At 48.0% G+C, this 19,767-nt stretch overlaps 1 protein-coding gene across 2 annotated transcripts in view; it reads right to left on the bottom strand.

Moving 5' to 3' along the window:
* BDKRB2 (bradykinin receptor B2) overlaps positions 1-19,206 on the bottom strand; it is a 42,958-nt gene extending 23,752 nt beyond the window's left edge. Inside the window, exons 1-2 of one of the 2 annotated variants that reach the window (XM_059879135.1) lie at positions 19,110-19,206; positions 18,311-18,390 (exon numbers count right to left, since the gene is read on the bottom strand). The gene's annotated coding sequence lies outside the window, so the exon portion shown is untranslated. The remainder of the gene's footprint in view (positions 1-18,310; positions 18,391-19,109) is intronic. The other variant, NM_001192126.1, reaches the window with a different exon arrangement.
* Positions 19,207-19,767: the final 561 nt, after the last annotated feature.

The raw sequence follows: 19,767 nt of genomic DNA, 5'->3' as shown, positions 1-19,767 counted from the left end.
TAAAAGAATGAAACTAGAGCACTTTCTAACACCATACACAAAAATAAACTCAAAATGGATTAAAGATCTCAATGTAAGACCAGAAACTATAAAACTCCTAGAGGAGAACATAGGCAAAACACTCTCTGACATACATCACAGCAGGATCCTCTATGACCCACCTCCCAGAATATTGGAAATAAAAGCAAAAATAAACAAATGGGGCCTAATTAACCTTAAAAGCTTCTGCACATCAAAGGAAACTATTAGCAAGGTGAAAAGGCAGCCTTTAGAATGGGAGAAAATAATAGCAAATGAAGCAACTGACAAACAACTAATCTCAAAAATATACAAGCAACTCCTACAGCTCAACTCCAGAAAAATAAATGACCCAATCAAAAAATGGGCCAAAGAACTAAATAGACATTTCTCCAAAGAAGACATACAGATGGCTAACAAACACATGAAAAGATGCTCAACATCACTCATTATCAGAGAAATGCAAATCAAAACCACTATGAGGTACCATTTCACACCAGTCAAAATGGCTGCGATCCAAAAGTCTACAAGCAATAAATGCTGGAGAGGGTGTGGAGAAAAGGGAACCCTCTTACACTGCTGGTGGGAATGCAAACTAGTACAGCCACTATGGAGAACAGTGTGGAGATTCCTTAAAAAATTGGAAATAGAACTGCCTTATGATCCAGCAATCCCACTGCTGGGCATACACACTGAGGAAACCAGAAGGGAAAGAGACACGTGTACCCCAGTGTTCATTGCAGCACTGTTTATAACAGCCAGGACATGGAAGTAACCTAGATGTCCATCAGCAGATGAATGGATAAGAAAGCTGTGGTACATATATACAATGGAGTATTACTCAGCCATTAAAAAGAATACATTTGAATCAGTTCTAATGAGGTGGATGAAACTGGAGCCTATTATACAGAGTGAAGTAAGCCAGAAAGAAAAACACCAATACAGTATACTAATGCATATATATGGAATTTAGAAAGATGCTAACAATAACCCTGTGTACGAGACAGCAGAAGAGACACTGATGTATAGATCAGTCTTATGGACTCTGTGGGAGAGGGAGAGGGTGGGAAGATTTGGGAGAATGGCATTGAAACATGTATAATATCATGTATGAAACGAGTTGCCAGTCCAGGTTCGATGCACGATACTGGATGCTTGGGGCTGGTGCACTGGGACGACCCAGAGGGATGGTATGGGGAGGGAGGAGGGAGGGTTCAGGATGGGGAACACATGTATACCTGTGGCGGATTCATTTCGATATTTGGCAAAACTAATGCAATTTTGTAAAGTTTAAAAATAAAATTAAATTAAAAAAATAAAAATTTCCAAGATAAAAAATAAATAAATAAAATATATACATGTGTTTGAATAATGCTTTCAAAGTGTCTTTTTTGTGAAGTCAAACTGAAATCCTACACACTCAGCAAAATAAAGTTTGGGGTTTTTTTTCTGTATTTTAGAAATACAGAAATTCAAAATCAGAGCTATTAAGAGCAACTCTGTATCAGGTCATGCCTTCCAGAAGAGATGCCAAGATGGAATTAGACATGAAAGAGAGATAACGGGGGAAGAGGCAGGAAAAGGCAGGAGAAAAGACTTCAGATCCTGATGCTGATCTGACTCCTGTGGAAGGAGAAAGAGGATTAAGAAGGGTAGTTTTGACAGAGCCTATTCCTGCTGCTAGGATGGTGGGGAGTCATGAGGCTAAGTCTCCTGTTGGAGGAGTTCCTGTCTCACCATAATGGGCCTGCCATAGTAAATTACCATTACCACGTTCAGTTACCAGCTGAGAGCTACCTGGGAAAAGTATGGACTTGGCATGAGGATGGTGGGGAATCCACCACCATCAGTAGGTGGGACCTGCAGTCAATTGTGCTTTCCCCAGACAGAAATCTTAGCTGTGGATTTTCATGGGCACCACACATGGTTTGGGCAATAAAGCTCATAAAAATTGAAAACATTTCCTTTCTATTAGGAGATCTGTTTATTTCTAAGAAAAACTTATTAATAAATTGTATTTTTATAGCAAAAAAAAACCACAATGGAAAATAATATGAAAAAGAATGTATATATATGTATAACTAAATCACTTTGCTGTACAGCAGAAAGCAGCACAACATTGTAAATCAATTATACTTCAAACAAAAAAGCCTTCCCCAGCCATGTGACTGCTACCCTCTGCCCGATTCCACAGCAGGAGGCTGATCCCCTTGGAATCCAGGGAGTCAACCTTCAGAATTCCAGAGCTCCGGGTTCTGTTCGTGTTATACCTTCTTTAGAAAAGAACGAAAGGGTGATCTGCAAAGGAATGGGCCTGGCATCCCCCAAGAATGGAGAAGCAGAGAGGACGGGAAATGTCAGGCCCCTGTCCCTTGCTTAGGTACTCACATCATGCCTGGCATGGGAGCCGGGCAGACCTGGGACGTGTCTTGGTTTTTGTCTGGCTGGATGACCTGGGGCAGGCAATATAGCCTTTTGGTAAAATGGGCCTGTCGTCGTAAACAACAATGCTCAGTCTTGTCTGATTCTTTTGCAACCCCATGGACTATCCCACCCCCACCAGGCTCCTCTGTCCATGGGATTTCCCAGGTGAGAATACTGGAGTGGGTTTCATGGGCAGGCAGATTCTTTACCACTGACTCGTAAGGGAAGCCCCAGTAGGTATAACTTCTCCTGAAAAGGGTTTGTGAAGACTGGCCACAATGTGAAAAGTGCCTACAACCTTAATTTTGTTGGCCCACATTTTCAAGTACCTTACAGAGAAACCCCTGTACGTAGGGCCCGGGGCTGGTGATCAGGAAGTATTGTAGAAGGATGAATAATGATGATGACAATGATGTTGGCAGCAATGCATGTACCATCTGCTGTATGCCAGCTCTGTTCTGAACACTTAACAAATATCAACCAGCTCAGTCTTTGCAACAGCTCTAGACAGACATTGCTAAACTGAGCCTCAGCAGAATTCAGCCTCAGGGCCTGGCCTGAGACGCAGTGCAGAAGTGCCTCCCTCAGTCCTGTAAGGAGGGTGGGGCTCACAGCCTTGTCCTCATCTGAATAAACAATGAAACAGGCTCGGATTCCAGAGAGGGGCTTGTGCAAGTTTAGGTAAATGGCCTTGGCCAAGTTTATCAGCTAGTAAGTGGACAGGGATGGGGTAGGATTTGAACTCAGGGATTTAGATGCAAAAGTACTTTGTAAACTTCCAAGTGCCCCGGATGTGTCAGGACCATGGAATTTTCAAGCTAGAAAAATTTTGTCATTTAGAGATTTTTTTGGGGATCCAACTCTACATTAACAGTGGCTTCCCAGATGGCTCAGTGGTAAAGAATCCGCTTGCAATGCAGGAGACACAAGAGACACAGGTTCGATCCCTGGGTGGGGAAGATCCCCTGGAGAAGGAAATGGCAACCCACACCAGTATTCTGGTCTGGAGAATCCCATGGACTACACAGTCCTACACAGACTGTGTAGTCCGTGGGATCGCAAGGAGTCAGACACGACTGAGCGGCTTTCACTTCACTACGTACACACATACACACACACACACACACACACACACTGCAATTTTCTTTCTCTTTACACATGTCTTGATTGTCACATTGTCAGTCACTCAAGCACAGAACAGAGTTTTTGCTTCTCTGAATTTGAAGTTCTACTTGCATAACTGCTTTTGAATGTTTGCTGAATTGTATTGCTATTAGCAGTAGCGAGCTTCCTGTCACTGGGAGAATTCAAGTAAAGTCTGGGCAGTGTTTTTGGTGTATTTGGACCAAGCTTCCTTAAATTCTATGAATTTAGCCCTAGGGACTACATGTGGTCGTCCCACCTAACCCCATGGCTTCCCTGCCCCTCAGCCTTTCCGGTTTGAGACATATGTATTATTCTTTTTTAGCTTTTTAGTTTGTATTGGAGTATAGCTGATTAACAACATGGTGATAGTTTCAGGAAAGGAACTCAGTCCTCTACGCATGTATCCGTTCTCCCCCACACTCCCCTCCCATCCAGGCTGCCCCATGACATCCAGCAGAGTTCCATGTGCTATATGGTAGATCCTTGTTGGGTGTCCATTTTAAATACAGCAGTGTGTACAGAGACACATATCTTAAATTGTATGATATGAAGGTACTGGAATTGCCCACTGTCAGAAGATTCACAGACTTGATCTCCCTTAATTCTCCAAGAACACTATAGGAGTGTTACTCTGGGTGTGACACCATCCAACTTCAGCGTGAAAACGAACTTCAGAGAGGTCGGTGTTGCTGTTTAGTCTCTAAGTCGTGTCCGACTTTTGTGATCCAGCCAGGCTCCTCTGTTCATGGAGTTTTCTAGGCAAGAATCCTGGAGTGGGTTGCCATTTCCTTCTCCAGGAGATCTTCCCAACCCAGCAATCGAACCCGAGTTTCTTGCATTGGCAGGTGGATTCTTTCCCACTGAGCCACCTGGGCAGAGAGGTTACTAATTCCCCAAAAGCCACCCAGCTGAGAAGCAAGGTTTGGCCTTAGACCACCCAACCTCTGCACTTTCTCTACCCTCACTAGGCAGCCTTCTCCTAGCGGGGGGCAGGGGAGAAGTAGCAGGGCGCTGAGGGGACTGGTATCTCCCTTCTCTAACCCTGCAGAGGAACTGAAGTTTGCAGCTCATGGCACTAGGGGGCTGTGTCCTGGTCCAGGGCCCCGACACTCCCACAGACACTGCTTGCGGTTGCAGGCCACCAGGGCTCATCATTCCTAGTGCTAAAGCAGCTGGGAATTTCCAACTCTGAATTGGGATGGAGGAGCATTTCTGACATGCATGAGTTCACCTAGTCCCAGTGTATGTCACAGTTCGGGAAGCAGAAGGAAGAGCCTGGGAGATGCTCCGCCTGGCCCATGGGAGGCCTGGGCCAGGGGGAGGCCACGCCCAAGCTGCTCACCCTCCAGCACACTCCACTCAAAGCCTGGCCAGGAGGGAGATGCAGGACCACAGTTCCGTGCCTCTTCTCACTGCTCGGTCCCTGGACCTCTAGGACCCTTGGTTTCCTTATTGCTGACATGGGATTGATGATTCGTAGGCACTCAATTGGGCTTTCCTGGTGGCTCAGTGGTCCTGCAACGTAGGAACCCCAGGTTCGATACCAGGGTCAGGAAGAGTCCCTAGAGGAGGGCATGGCAACCCACTCCAGTATTCTTGCCTGAAGAGTCCCATGGACAGAGGAGCCTAGCAGGCTATAGCTCATGGGGTCCCAAAGAGTTGGATACAACTGAAGTGATTTGGCACCCACACGGGCACTCAGTTAGGGATTACTCTTATAAAAGTGAGACACCACGCTGTCCACCGTCTCCAGCTCCTGGCTGCCTGGCCCTGATTCCTCAGGAATCCTTGGAGTTAAGACAACAATAAAACAATCTGGTTTGCAGATGTTTAGAGGGCTCGTCACACACTGAAGGAGGGAGGCCGGCAGATGAGAGCTTCTGTGTCTTCTCTAGATACAGAGGGTTGACAGGCTCTCAAACCTGCCTCTGAAAATTGGATTTGGGGATATTTCAGTGAAGCAAATCAAGAACCTAAAAAAATACCCTTTACTTTTTGCTTGTTATTTCCGAAAACAATCAAAAGGACAGGAGAAGCCTCCCACCCTTGGATGAGGGAAATAAGAAACAAGCAAAAAATTTTCAGACTAGGAGACTGATTAAACAGGTGAATAGTGATGCTCCAAAGAGTTCACTAAGAGAGAGAGAACACTGTGGAGAGAATGTCAGGTGGGGAAAAACCTGGGCACTAAATCATATGTATAACACAGCAGGAAAAAATCTGGAAGGCAGAATCCCAAATTATTACTACTAATAACCGGGTCTCCCAGGTGGCTCAGTGGTAAAGAATTCGCCTGCCAATGCAGAAGCCGCATGAGACTCGGGTTTGATCCCTAAGCAGAAAGGTCCCCTGGAGGAGAAAACGACAACCCACGCCAGTATTCCTGCTGGGATAATCCCGTGGACAGAGGAGCCTGGCGGGCTATAATCGTGGGGTTGCAAAGAGTCAGACACTACAGTATGCACACATGCCCTACTAATAATTAGTCATTATTGCAAATGAGCAATGGAATCCTGGGTTTCCTTTGTATTTCCTTCATTCTTTGTAGTAGCCTTCACATTTTCTGTGAAGAATGTTGATTAATCTTGGAAGAAAACTATTTAAATAAGCCAAGTTTTCTCTTCTATTTGTTTTTTCAGAATAGAGAATGAGTAATGGGTTAGCTTGGATAAGAGATAATTAGCCAGCTCAAGTTCAAAGAAAAGACTCTGCTTACACGAAAACTGGTAAATCAATGCGCAATCAGGTTTTCATTTAGAATGAAATGGTTCGTGTATTTATGAGCTGTGTCTTCAATGATTTCCCGTCTTACCCAACCACCAGTCCTGAGCATGAGACAGCCTGGGACTCAGGACCCTTTGCTGCAGTGCTGCAATGCTTGCATCAGAACAGACTACATCTCCACTAGCTACAAAATACAAAGAAAGTAAAAGGGACTAAAAATAGTTGCGTGCATGTGCAGTTGGTGCAAATTTCAGACAAGAAGATACAAAAAGAGCAAAAAACCCAACTGCCAGTTCTGAAAAGTCCAGGACAAAAACAGGGTGTCAGGAGCAATGCCCCCCCAAAGGAATGGGCAAAACACCTAAGCCATCCCTTGTTGGGGGCCAGAGTGAGGCACTCCGCCCATGGCAAAGGTCATGAGGAAGGAGGCTCGACATACGCAAAGGCGGGATTGAGCCTCAGGAGTCCCCCTGAAAATCCTCGAGCATCTACCCCCATAACCAGAGGCTGCCTACTTTACTATTTTGTGCTCTTACCTACACCTCTGACTTTACGGGGGGCTGTCCCCCACCACCTCTTTCGGAGAAGGAGTTAACTTAGAACTCCAGTTAATAAAAACTCCTGGGCGTGACAAGAGTGTTTTAACCTACAAACTCCTCTGAAGGTTCTCTAGCCTGCCTGACAGGCTTGTCCGGCCACATGTGATTGCTCACAGCCTCCCAACTGTGAAAGGCATGAGATGCTTTAAACCTTCTAAAAACAGGTTCCTTAGAAAAGTTAGAAAACCATTAGTATAAGTATAGTGGGCTGATTAGAAATTGTATTGGTGAAGGGTTTTTCATTTGTTGAGCCAATGTTTGTTGCTAAGTCTCCACATCCCCTGCCCTTACACACATTAATGAATATATAGAAGAAATAAGTATTAACCTTTGATATAAATCACGTTAGACCTTAGGCTAAGTAAATTCTTTCCTTAACTAAAACCCACTATACCCTCACCCTATAGGAATGTAACTTTATTTGCGTGGCGTCTGTTTTGAGAATAATCACCCCTGGAGAAATAAGTGTCCTGGTTGACTGACCGCTGTCACAAGGAGAGGGTCATAAATTGTCAGCAGGCCCCCTGGCCAGAAGATGATGTAACACCCCTAAGACCTCTGTATACATTTGTATGAAGCACCTGACTTTGATAAAAGTCAGGACTGCTGACCCCACGTGACTTTTGCATAACATCTCAGTGTATAAAAGTAGACCACGGAAAATAAAGAATTGGGATCAGTTCCTCAAAAGACTGGTCTCCCCTTGTCTCTCTCTCTCTCAAATTCTGGCTGAGTCTCCATCTGGAGCATGGAACCCGCCATGCTTACTAATTATGCCTGGGTTTCTAAGATCCGATCGGGGAAGCCTCAGTGTCTCCTCTCCTTTGGGAGAACGGAAGGATGCCTGCGGCCTACGTAAGTGGTGCAAACTTCTTGTCTTGAAGTTTTATTGGTCTCCTGCATAAACCAAGCTACTCAGCCTCTTTTCTCCACTGAATTTTCCTACTGAGCTATCCTCATTCTATTACTCTTTATATCTCTAATTAATATCTAATTGAAGCTATTGTATCCTGATCCTCGCCAACGCCGTCCCTGCTCTGAACTCCCTGGATCAGCCGGGGCTGGACCCCGGCAATCCCTGGACACACTCCCACCCTTATCCTGTATAAGGAACCAGCTCACCCCACCTCGGGGACCAAGCAAGGGAAATGTCTCTGTTCTAGCTCTCCCCTGTTGCATTAGGGACCCCTATAAAGCCTCGCCTGAATTTCTTGTCCAGCCTCTCAGTTCAGTTCAGTTTAGTCACTCAGTCGTGTCTGACTCTTTGCGACCCCATGAATCGCAGCACGCCAGGCCTCCCTGTCCATCACCAACTCCCGGAGTTCACTCAAACTCATGTCCATTGAGTCGGTGATGCCATCCAGCCATCTCATCCTCTGTCGCCCCCTTTTCCTCCTGCCCCCAATCCCTCCCAGCATCAGAGTCTTTTCCAATGAGTCAACTCTTCTCATGAGGTGGCCAAAGTATTGGAGTTTCAGCTTTAGCATCATTCCTTCCAAAGAACACCCAGGGCTGATCTCCTTCAGAATGGACTGGTTGGATCTCCTTGCAGTCCAAGGGACTCTCAAGAGTCTTCTCCAACACCACAGTTCAAAAGCATCAATTCTTCGGTGTTCAGCTTTCTTCACAGTCCAACTCTCACATCCTGGAAAAACCATAGCCTTGACTAGACGGACCTTTGTTGGCAAAGTAATATCTCTGCTTTTCAATATGCTATCTAGGCTGGTCGTAGCTTTCCTTCCAAGGAGTAAGCACCTTTTAATTTCACTGCTGCAGTCACCATCTGCAGTGATTTTGGAGCCCCAAAAAACAAAGTCTGACACTGTTTCCACTGTTTCCCCATCTATTTCCCATAAAGTGGTGGGACCAGACGCCATGATCTTAGTTTTCTGAATGTTGAGCTTTAAGCCAATTTTTCACTCTCCTGTTTCACTTTCATCAAGGGACTCTTTAGTTCCTCTTCACTTTCTGCCATAAGGGTGGTGTCATCTGCATATCTGAGGTTATTGATATTTCTCCTGGCAATCTTGATTCCAGCTTGTGCTTCTTCCAACCCAGCATTTCTCATGATGTACCCTGCATATAAGTTAAATAAGCAGAGTGAAAATATACAGTCTTGATGTACTCCTTTTCCTACTTGGAACCAGTTGTTGTTCCATGTCCAGTTCTAACTGTTGCTTCCTGACCTGCATATAGATTTCTCAAGAGGCAGGTCAGGTGATCTGGTATTCCCATCTCTTTCAGAATTTTCCACACTTTATTGTGATCCACACAGGCAAAGGCTTTGGCATAGTCAATAAAGCAGAAATAGATGTTTTTCTGGAACTCTTGTTTTTCCATGATCCAGCAGATGTTGGCAATTTGATCTCTGGTTCCTTTGCCTTTTCTTAAAACCAGCTTGAACCACTCACCTAGAGCCAGACATCCTGGAATGTGAAGTCAAGTGGGCCTTAGAAAGCATCACTATGAACAAAGCTAGTGGAGGTGATGGAATTCCAGTTGAGCTATTTCAAATCCTGAAAGATGATGCTGTGAAAGTGCTGCACTCAATATGCCAGTAATTTTGGAAAACTCAGCAGTGGCCACAGGAATGGAAAATGTCAGTTTTCATTCCAATCCCAAAGAAAGGCATTGCCAAAGAATGCTCAAACTACTGCACAATTGCACTCATCTCACATGCTAGGAAAGTAATGCTCAAAATTCCCCAAGCCAGACTTCAGCAATACGTGACTGTGTCCAGCCTCTAGTCAATTCCTATTGATTGGGGAGTGCCAGGAACCCTGGTCGGTATTAAGCAGGTAGAATCATGGGCTTCTAAGAACCCAGGAAAGAGCACCTGGATGGGGAGTGACTGAGGGAAACTCTGGGGGAGGTGAGATTTTCTTGCTCCACCAAAAGCCACTTACTGTCACAGGACTCAGGCTTATTCTTTGCATTTGGGGTCCCAAGGAACCAAAAACATCCTTCCCCAGCCTCTGTTCCTCCTTCTGATTCATGTCTCTGTCACCCAGGTTTCATCTTTGGGTGGCTTTCTCACGACGGCGGCAAGGATGGCATGTTCCCTGAGCCCTTTCTCATTCAGCATGGCTCTCTGCTGCCTTCCCTGGAGGAAGACCATTCACTCTCACAGCCTGTTTCTCTCCTGAGTCTGGAGATGCTCCTCTGTTGGGTTGGATGTGTTTGCTGCTGTGGGAAACCCTTCCTTTGCATGTTGCCTGCCACTTTCCCTCTCTCCCCACCTCTGGATTATCTGGTCACCCATCCTTACCACGTGCCCCCACCCCCCCCCCAACACCCGCCCAGAGCATCCGCAGGCCAGCTCCAGCCTTCGTGCAGCAAACAAAAGAGGCTGGGAGGTAGCATCCATCTGGGGGCATCCAGATCTCAGCTCTGACAATTACCAAGAAGTGTGACTGAGCCAGCAGCCCCCTCTCTGGGCCTGGGTCCCCCCATTTTTACGACTGGGGTCATTATGCCTGCAAGTGGTGGTGAGGACCCAGTGGGATCAGTCCTGGATCTCATTAACGCTCGGCTCCCTTCCCCACCTTGGAGTAACCGCTGCCCCTGAGGCCCCCCAGACCCAGGAGTGTTTCGTGTGGTGACTCTCCTAGGGGCCCACGTCCACCCTCTCAGTCCCAGCCACCACAATCCACACACTCTCAAAAGAAATTCCCCAGGCCACTTGCAAGGAAAGTCCCCACAACTGTAATTTATTTTTGTGGTAAACACACATGTCCACAGCTAGGGACATGTAAGTGGTCCAATTAGGGCACTCAGCACCCAGCTGGGGTTTGGAGATGACACCCTAGAGTGGGAAGCTCCCAGGCCAGGGCCCAGGTTTCCCCCAGAGTGTCCAGCCCCTGCCCCTCTTTCCCCGTCTTCTCTCCCTGCCTCTCCCCCATCCCCAACCAGTGGCAGGGCTGGTCTCGTGGCTGGCCGGAATGCACCTCCTGATTCCCGCCCTGACATCTTGGCCCGCCCGGGGAAGCACGGTGTCCTGGAGGGGGAACCAGACCAGGCCCCGAGCACAAGGCAGGTGCACTCAGGCCAGCAAGCCCCTGAGCATCTCTGTCCCCTCAGAGAATGTTTCCTCCACTCCTGCACGGGGGCAGCTCTGTCAGGGGTATGGCGGCCATGGTGCCTGTGTTGGGGGGCGCTCCCCTGATCTAGGCTCCAGCCTCATCCAGCCCACCACCTGTCCTTCCCCATTTAGACGTGGCCTTCACTTTACAGATCCGGAGCCTCCTGGGAGAAAACTTGACCTCTGTCCACAGTGACAGTGTACAGCCTGCAGCAACTAGGAGGGCGCTTCAGGCCCCCTTGCATGCTGCAGCCTGCCGCTCTGCTAGGCTGGAGATAGACAGATGGCTGAGGCGAGGCCCTGCCTTTGAGAGGCTCATGGACTGCATGAGAGACAGACACACAGACGGCTCCAACACAGCATGACTGATGCTGTCACTAAGGGGCCAAAGGCCATTGCTGGGGCACCGAGGAGAGACCTAGCCCTCTGGGAAGGGTGTAGAAGACTTCCTGGAAGGAAGGACCCCTTCGTCTTAAAGGCTGACTAGGAATAAGGCAGGTGAAGAAGCTCAAAGATGTGGAAAAGCATTGTAGGCATGGAAACAGCATGAATGAAAGCTCAGAGGACTGGAGAAGTGATGTGCATAGGATCCTCGGTAGCTCAGATTTTCTTCGGTTTCACACCAGCTTTGTCCCCTCTTGGCTGGGAAGGGTCAAGCCCTCCAATACGGTTTCAGCTCCACAGTTGGGTGTTCCTGCTTTAAGCCTGGGAAGTGCCCCATCTCTAAGTCTCTTGGCAGCTTTATCACAGGCCCTTTGCATAGCTCAACCCTTGGAGGCTGGTGTAGGGAGAGGCCTGCCTTTGCTTTCCCTTACATGGGGTTTTCTTTTCAGAGAGCCTGTGGGGAGTGGATGTGGCGGAGGGAGCACAGGCCCTCGTAAATCTGCTCTGAGAGTTCTTTCACCACATTATAAATAGCTCATTTCTACCCTGGTGGCCTTCACTAGGCCTGTACTTCCCAAGGTGCAAAGCAGAGCCTTAAATTCAAATGCCCACCCGTTAAGGTGGGGTACTGGAGATACCAGATGCTTGTGCTGGGTGAGCAGTGGGCATCTGGAGGGTCAAGGTCTTACCTAAAGAGCTGAGTGTGGCCATGTGAGAGGATCCAAGTTCAGCCTTGCCAGAGACACCTGCATTTCTAGAGAAGCTGGCAATCTAAGCTTTTTTATGTGACATATCCTAGTTTTGGACTTCCCCTGTGGCTCAGTTGGTAAAGAATTTGCCTGCAATGTAGGAGACCTGGGTTTTATCCCTGGGTTGGGAAGATCCCCTGGAGAAGGGAAAGGCTACGCATTCCAGTATTCTGGCTTGGAGAATTCCACGGACTGTAGAGTCCATGGGGTCGCAAAGAGTCGGACACAACTGAGCGAATTTCACATTCATATATCCCAATTTTAAAATATTGACCCTTTTAAAAAGGACCAGTGGCTAAATACTTAGCACATCTGTGAGGCTGTTGGTCTGTGGGATCTGATGAGACTTACACATAAAATGTTGAAGCAGGTCCTGGGCCATGGCACTGGGCAAGGCCTTTAGCTCTGCTCTCCCGCCTTCTGGGACGTGGAACACCCACCCTCCCACCCGAAACTCCCTCCCCTCCCCACCAGAGAGCAGGAGGCCAGGATGGAAAGAAAGCCCTCATGGGGCTGATAGAAACCTCTAGCCAAGCAGAACCTCCTTCCCACGGCCCGAGACGGCCAGGGTGCTGAGCCCCAGATCTGCTGCAGGCCACTCTTGACCATCAATGAAGTGACTGCTCATCACTCCCTCAACTTAGAATTCTCCACATAGCACAAATCACTTCCTGTATTTCCTTCTCCTCACTTATTTTCAAAGAGCCAGGTTTTGGTTTTCCCTTAGATGAGATACTGATATTAACGTTTTCCCCTTTCTAATTGATCATCTTGTTTTGTCATCGTTAGTTTTTCTCCTACTTCTTTTTCTTTCTTCTACTTTTTTTGGGCCTATCTAACTTCATTACTTTGCCAACAAAGGTCCGTCTAGTCAAGGCTATGGTTTTTTCAGTGGTCATGTATGGATGTGAGAGTTGGACTGTGAAGAAAGCTGAACACCGAAGAATTGATGCTTTTGAACTGTGGTGTTGGAGAAGACTCTTGAGAGTCCCTTGGACTGCAAGGAGATCCAACCAGTCCATCCTAAAGGAGATCAGTCCTGGGTGTTCATTGGAAGAAATGATGCTAAAGCTAAAACTCCAGTACTTTGGCCACATCATGCAAAGAGTTGACTCATTGGAAAAGACTCTGATGCTGGGAGGGATTGGGGGCAGGAAGAGAAGGGGACGACAGAGGATGAGATGGCTGGATGGCATCACCAATTCAATGGACGTGAGTTTGAGTGAACTCCGGGAGTTGGTGATGGACAGGGAGGCCTGGCGTGCTGCGATTCATGGGGTCGCAAAAAGTCAGACACGACTGAGTGACTGAACTGAACTGAACTACTTGAACTGAACATTTTATTCATTGACTTGTGATCTTTTTACTGTTTATGTATAAAAATAATATGATAATCTTTATAATAATTATTATTTTAACACGAATTTTCCTGAGTATGGCTTTGGCTGCATCCCATGAATTTGATTTGGAGAAGGCAATGGCACCCCACTCCAGTACTCTTGCCTGGAAAATCCCATGGATGGAGGACCCTGGTAGGCTGCAGTCCACGAGGCCGCTAAGAGTCGGACACGACTGAGCGACTTCACTTTTACTTTTCACTTTCATGCATTGGAGAAGGAAATGTCAACCCACCCCAGTATTCTTGCCTGGAGAATCCCGGGGACGGGGGAGCCTGGTAGGAGGCCGTCTATGGGGTTGCACAGAGTCGGACACGACTGCAGTGACTTAGCAGCAGCAGCATAAATTTGGTTAACCATGTTCTTATAACTGGTGATTTCTCAAAGATCTATGACTTCACTTTTGATGCTCTCTGATAGAAGAGTTCTCAGAAAGAGTGTTTTGTAAAATTTACAGTGATTTGTTGTGCTTCATTTCTGTATTTGATATTAATTTCCACAATATTGTCAAGTAATGCAGCCTGTAAGAGAGCTATATTAAACTTTTCTTTAGGGCCTAGAGCATAGTCAATTTCTATCAATATTCCTTAGAATGTGTTAACTCTGTCGAGTACAAAGTAACATAATTATCATTAACTTATCATAATTTATAATAATATATTACAAATATAATATAAAATTATATATATATACACTCGTCAGTTCTTCTAATGATTATCTTTAAATTTTTAACAAATATATTAAATCTTGTGTTCATCTGTTAGCATTAATAGTAGAAGGGTAACTCTTCTTCCAGCTAAGATAAAATATTTAGTGTAAATCAACCACGGTGGTGGTTGTGGTTTAGCCACTCAGTTGTATCCAACTCTTTGCAACCTCATAAACTGTAGCATGTCAGGCTCCTCTGTCCATGGGATTTCCCAGGTAAGAATACTGGAGTGGGTTGCCATTTCCTTCTCCAAAATCAACAACACTTCAATTTTAAAAATCTTTAGCACACTTTTCTTTCTCCCTTCTTTTTCTTTTCCCATTTTCAGATGTAGTTGAAATCATAAGAAATTTTTTGTTCCAGATTATTTCCTAATTTATATATATATTTTAATCATGTAGCTGCCGAAACAGCTACAAAGCTTCACAATCATATTACCACCAGTTTGTTAGCCATACCTGAGAACTGAACTCATTTAACTGATCAACTACTTTTCCCCTGTAACACATCTTTCCTTTTCTTGGATTATTTGATGGGATTAATTTCATCAAATTTGGCTGGAAGGCACTATCTCAGAAGCTCTGAAAGACCCCAGAAAGCCTCCCTCTGCAGTCAGGGTGTCTCCCCTGCTGTGCAGGTACTCCCAGTGGGTGCCGTGTTCTGGGCCGTGTCAGGCTTTGCCCAGGAGGGGCTTCCAGCTGGGTGGGGGAGGCAGGACACAGCATGGTGTTTCCTGAGCCCCGAATCCCAGTGCAGGGGAGCTGGGCTGGGAGCTGCCTGGGGCCCCGGGTTCTCAGGGACAGTGTGTCTGTTGGTTCCTGAGATGAGATGGGAGGGACAGTGATGGAACCCCAGTTAGAGGGTTGGGGACCCTGAATCTCAGCCATGGGGATTAAGAGGACGAGTCTGGGGTTGGTGGCTTTGGGGCCTGGGGCAGGGACAGGGCCCAAGTTCCCCTCAAGTTTGCTTCCCCAGAAAGCCCTTTGCTAAGGCAGTGTGGTCCACAGCTGGTCTTTCCCGGTCAGGCCACACCCACCCTGGAGTGTGGTCGCCTGGGGACCCAAAGGACAGAAGAGGAGATGTGATGTTACAGGTACACATCAGCACAGCAACAGTCACTGAGGCTCCGGGGCTGCCCGATGCCCGGCACGCCACAGTTTATAACGCCCCATGGGGTGTCCTGAGGCTCCGGGGCTGCCCGATGCCCGGCACTCCACAGTTTATAATGCCCCATGGGGTGTCCTGAGGCTCCGGGGCTGCCCGATGCCCGGCACGCCACAGTTTATAACGCCCCATGGGTGACCAGCACAGGTGCTGCTGGTCTCGTGAGGCTCAGAGAAGCAAAGTGGCCTCACTGAGGTGGCTCAGCCAGCTAGCAAGTTTGGATCAGGGTCTGGAAGCCAAATCTCTGTGACCACCCCCCTCCCACCCCGGTGTTCAACTGGCCACAGAGATCAGAGGGGGCCCAGTGGTGCTGGGGTGTGTGGAGTAGAAACCCGAATTTTAAGCTCTCAAGGGAAGACTGACAGGGATCCAGCTGTCGCCACCCACAGACGCACTGCCTAGGAATATGGAGTTTAGGTGTGCATTGCGGGGTGCCTGTTTCCTGGGAAACCTCAAGCTGCAATGACTCCACTGCAGGGCAGACAACACCCTGGTGGTCCTAAAGGCTGTCCCTCTGCTAGGTGGGCACCTGCAGTGAGCCTGTCCCCCAACCCCACTTGCACTGCATCAACACCCTCTGAGCTAACCCCCCTTGGTCTTCAGAAGCAAGAGTGACTATCCCCATTGTACAGATGAGAAAACTGAGGCTCAGAGAACTTCTCCAGCAGGAAGCAGTCAGAATTTGAACCCAGAGACCATGCTTGTTCCACCCTGCTTTGTGCAGTGATGATTTTTTTTTTTTCTAGAAGGGGTTTATGTTTTTCTAGCCTCCAGAACCCTAGAGATCCCAGAGTCAAAGGAACACCTTACTCCTTGGGTTTGTTCTGAAAAGTGTGTTTTGATTAAGGAGCTGTAGACGTTTCGCTCAGGGAGGACCCATAGGATGAGACTTATACAGTCCAACTCCAAAAGATAGAAAGTGGGCCAGTGGTGAGTGGAAGAGAGATTTAGCTTCAGTCTAAGTAAGGAAGGACTTTTTAACACTGTAATCCTCCCAAGATGAAGCAGGCAGACTTAAAAAGTAATGAGCTTCCTGTTCCCAGAAGCATGTGCACTAAGACGGTTACTCAGAGTTCAGGGGACTCCTGGGCTGGGCGGGCATCAGAAGTGATGTCCTGAGTCCTAGTGTCAAGTCTTAAGAAGTTCTGTTCATTAGACTCATGGCCCGGGAAACCCTAAGTGCCTTCTGAATCTTCAAAACACTGTATGTGTTTAAAAAAATTTAAATAGACTTTATTTTTAGAGCAGTTTTAAGTTCACAGAAAAACTGAGCAGAAAGTACAGAGTTTCCAAATATTGTACCTCCCGCTCCACATGTGCACAAATCAACATCCTGCACCCGGAGTGCTGTGTCCTCACAATCCTTGAACCTACACTGATATGTGGTGTCACCCAGTCTATGGGTTACATTAGGGTTCTTTCTTGCTGTTGTACATTCTATAGATTTGGACAAATGTATCATGACATGTATCCACCATCATAGTGTGCTGTGTGGCATAGAGGGCATCAATGCCTCAGCCAGGTACGGAACCCATGCGTCCTGCAACGGAGGCGTGGAGTTTTAACCGCTGAATCGCCAGGGAAGACCCAAACCACCGTAATTTCATGCAGAGTAGTCTCGCTGCCGTAAAAATCCTCTGTGCTCTGTGTGTTCATCCCTCCCTGTCCCCAGTTCTGGCAAACACTCATCTTTTCACTGTCTTCATAGTTTTCCCTTTTCCAGGAAGTTATGTAATAGGAGCTTTTTCAGATTGGCTTCTTTAACTTAGTAACATGCTGTATACTTGTAGTGCTTGCTAAGTGATCAGTATTCACTTATTCATTTATCCATCCATCCGTTCACTCATGTATCCGCTATTTAGTCATTCAGCAAATACTGACTGGCGTCTGCTTTATGCTAGGCATGGTTTAAAAGCAGGTGAGGCGGCTGTGCATGGGACAGACACGCTCCCTGCTTTTATTTTGAAAACCAGAATCCCCTGCTGGGTCTGCAGCCCCCCTCCCGTGCCCCGGGTGCACCCTCTCTGATCCTGAGGTGGCACAGGTCAAAAGGACAGCCCTTAGTCTTACCCTTGGACCCCCTCTGAACTTTTTATCCAGGCAGAATCACTGTGTTAGCAGAGGCCACGTGGCACAGCTGTTTCCCCTGCTTGATGCCATGGGACAGCATCTCCCCATTTCTGCCTAATCCCAAGTCCTTATATCTCACCATCAGTCCATCATTGGAACCTCCTCCTCCTTATAAGTGATAGACTTGAGTCACCAAGAGGTTGAGGACTTCCCAGACCCTAAGTGAAGGGCTTTGCTGGGTTACATCCTGACTCAGAGGCTCAGTTTCCTCATCTATTCCATGAGGATCCCAGAGCCCATGATTGCAGGGGTTTTGTGAGTTCAGGGCAGAGCAGGGATGAGACCCTGTGGTCCTGCCTCCGTGCCTCCTGCCGTGGGGCCAGCACGGAGCCTGCGTTTGCAATGTTTTCAAAACCACTTCTGGCTCCAACCCCTGTTTGGCTCCTGTTCTGAGCAGGAGAAAAACAATAAACGCGCCCTTCAAGCTTTTGGGTCTCCTGTTGTGGAATATCCCCACTACTCCCAGTACTGCCGGGGTTCAGAAGGACACAGAACACAGAAGGACTCCAGCAACCTGTGGGGTTGCTCCCTCTACCCGCAGCCAGCCAAGCCCTTCTCTTGCTGAGAGGAGGAATATGGGGCGGGGTTGGTCCCCCCAACGGCTCATACCTGGGCTGGAGCTCCCACTTCCTGAGGTTGGCAGGAGACGCAGGGAGCCTAACTCAGGAAGGCACATTCTAATCTGCCCCGGGCAGAGCAACGCCCACCTCCCACCCTGACCCAGGCTGGTAAAACTACCTGCCCTTGGCAGTTCAGATAACGGCTATGGTTTATTGAGCACCTACTGCATACGTGACACTTCACTTCATCAGCCTATTTCTCTCTTGGCCACCACCCTGCCAGGTCAGCTTTCTGGCCCAGGAAACTAGAAAAAAAAAAGGATGTAAACATGTTACCCACGGGATGAGAGCAGAACTTGGTGCCAACTAGGTCTGGATGCAGAGCTGATGCTCTGAACCAAGGTACTGTTTTAGCCCTCCATCCTAGCCACCCAGGACCAGACAGGAGGGATGAGAAGCTTATCTGAATCATCATCACAGCCACCTCAAATGCAAATCAGCTGAAGTTTACAACCCCTTCCATCTGTGCTCTGAATAACTCCAGACACCCTGGGAAATAGGTGAGCAGGGTACGTTACAGACGAGAAACTGAGGCTCAGAGAGGTTAAGTAACTTGTCCAGGGTCACACAGGGCCAACGAGCGGCAGGGCCATGAGTGCAACGCCAGATTCTGGGGTCTAAATGCCACACCTTTCCCACTGCACCTCGCTTGCTTCTCCCTGCTCTAGTGCAAGAATCCACCCGGAGCCTATAAAATCAGATCGCTAACTTGCTCACACGAACACACGCCTGCCTGCCTGTCTCCTCAGTTCTGAAAGAAGACACACCGAGAACAAAACGAGAAAATTTCTCTTGCTGGGAACCTTTCTTGTTACTTGTAGGGAAGGAAAGGAACTTTCCCAAGCTCCCCAGCAGCTGAACAAAATTTCTCTCCCAGCCTGGGGATCAGCCCCCGGGTGTGTCACCCATCTGCCCACCTCCCTCTGTGCTGGGTCTGCCCGTCCAGCCCCCACCCAGCACCCACCTTGTCTGGAGCATAATCGAGGGCACCTCCATGGCTCCCTGGTCCAGCGAGGCTGCCCCAGGTCCCCAGTCCTCCCAGGAGCCTCCGGAGCAGAGCTGAAGTGGCAGCGGGAACAGCTCATCTTTCAAGGGCTGGGTCGTGATGTCATCACCCTTCCAGGCACTTCCTCCCTCCACCTCCAGCCTAGCCCAGCACTCCGGCTTCTGCCCAGCGCCTTGCCTAGCCAGGCTGGCTACAGTTTCTAGAACCCAGACCTGTAGAGGCCAGGCAGGGTGGCTGCAGCTGCCCAGGGCTCCTCCTGGCTTCTGAGCCGGGGGAGCTGGGCGAGCCGCGTGGAAGACCTCCAAGTTAGTCCGCGGAGTGTTCTATTGTGTAGACAGGCTGCCCTTGAGAGGCTCCGGTTGGCAAACGTTCTGGGCTGCGAGTCAGCCCGGGGTTTTCAGCCCCGCTTCCCCAGCGAAAAGCCCCGGGCAAGTGACTTAACCTCTCTGAACTCTGAAATGGAGCTGATGGTGACACCACTCAGAGGGGGTGTGGTGAGGATTAGGAACAGTCCTGACATGTATATGACTTTTACTGTGGTAGGCGCTTTGTAAAGACATAAATGCATTCACTCAGCTAATCCTCCCTGGAACCCAGGCAGTGTGGCTTCAAAGTC

The sequence above is a fragment of the Bos taurus genome, chromosome 21, assembly GCF_002263795.3.
Source record: "Bos taurus isolate L1 Dominette 01449 registration number 42190680 breed Hereford chromosome 21, ARS-UCD2.0, whole genome shotgun sequence".
NCBI lineage: Eukaryota > Metazoa > Chordata > Mammalia > Artiodactyla > Bovidae > Bos > Bos taurus.
This window is presented reverse-complemented; position numbering and strand designations above follow the sequence as displayed.